Here is a 1,854-nt window from a genome sequence, read left to right on the forward strand (position 1 = left end):
TCAGCCTCCTGAGTAACTGGGATTACAGGCAGATGCCAGCCACTATGCCTGGCTAATTTTTTAAATTTTTTGTAGAAAGTGAGTCTTGCTCTTGCCAAGCTACTCTTGAACTCCTGGCCTCAAGCGATCCTCCTGCCTCGGACTCTCAAATTGTTAGGATTACAGATGTGAGCCATCACACCTAGCCAACAATTTAAGTGAGTCATTTTAAATTAAATTCATGCTTTGGCTTTAAACATCAGTATTTAGGAGCTGTGGCAGTGTGTGGCAGAATATTGGATTCTTGCTAATATTGGTAAACTGACACATCAAGTTTCTTAGCCTGCAAATATGAAGGGTTATAACCTGGCTACCTTATGTGGTCTCTTATTAGCCAGAGCCTGGGTACTGCATGTTTTTGGTCAAGCTTGCTAGGGTTTTGTGACAACAAGGCCTGGTGAAAATTTGAAGTATTTTAGGACATGTCAGATATGTACAAACAGTAAGTACAAGAGATTAAATGTTAGCTGTTAGCTTCCTATAGCAGATGGCAACAGAAAATATAATGAAGCTAAATTTCCTCTAATGTCTCTAAATTAAGCTATCCCCTAGTTTTTTTGTACCAGAAATAATTATGTTCATTAATTTCACCTACAACTTAGTGTATGATGGTAGTTGCTAGGAAATAAAAAAGAAAAGTGGAAGAAGAAACAGTGGGTAGAATCTAGAAGCTAAGAGGAATGGAGGTCATGAGGAATGGAGAAGTTTTCATGGCTACTAGCTAAATTCCTCCCCCTTTCACACACACACACACACACACACACACACACACAGAGAGCAAATCTCACTATTAATCCGAAAAAGCTATATGTTCAAGAAATGGTCTCACACAAGCTTGAAGAACAGCAATGGTCATTCAAAATCAAATTACAATGTCAGTTGCCTTTGAAACAAAGAAAAGTAAAATGAAACAAATGTATAGTAGTATCTGAGTTGAGTCTAGGAAAAAATTAAGAAAATGAATTTATTAGCCTTTGAACACATGACAGGCTGAAAGAAATTTGTCATGATAATTGCTAGAATAACAAATTTATTCTTAGATAGAATTTAACTCAGTTAGAGGTAACAAGTGCTGCATTATACATAAGAGTTGAATATTCTTTTTTGTGGTTTCCAGATTTTATGGAATATAAAATTATACAAAATGTGTACATAGCCAAGAAAACTTGCAGAAAAATAATGAAGAACACGGAGTAAAAAGAGAGGAAAAAGCAAAATGGAAAATGAGAGGAAAGGAATAAAATAATTATTTTCAGCCTACCTGAAAATTATAACTTTGACTTTCATAGAATTGGCACATCTTCTGTTTTACATGAAAAACTATTTGATCTTATATTTCCATTTAGATAATTAAGAACAGGGTTATGAATGTTAAGTGATGATTTATTGCCGAGGAAATATGTTTTGAAAGGTAGACAAATGTCTGTAACAAAATGAAAGGCAAACTTAGTAAGTTCCTCTTTACAATTCTTTGATGAAGAATTAGCTTAAGTAAGATCCTACACTTAGGTTTCTTTTTCATTCTCATATCTAAATAATGTTTATGACCAATTGAACTCTCCACTTTTCAGATTTCTGACCAACTTGACCTCTAAAAACTCCTTTTCACCTTCACATAATCTGAATCTTTGTCTTCTAAATCCTTGGCTCGTATGTATTAATAGGATCTTGTCTACTGTGATACCTTCTTTTTTATATCATGATCTACTTGGACATTGCCTGGATAAGAAAGTGTTAACTAAACATAGATTCCAGCTGCATAACACATGTGAAATTCAAGTATACATCTGACATTTAAACAGCATTATTTGCACA

This window comes from Eulemur rufifrons, chromosome 3 (genome assembly GCF_041146395.1).
Source record: "Eulemur rufifrons isolate Redbay chromosome 3, OSU_ERuf_1, whole genome shotgun sequence".
Lineage (NCBI taxonomy): Eukaryota > Metazoa > Chordata > Mammalia > Primates > Lemuridae > Eulemur > Eulemur rufifrons.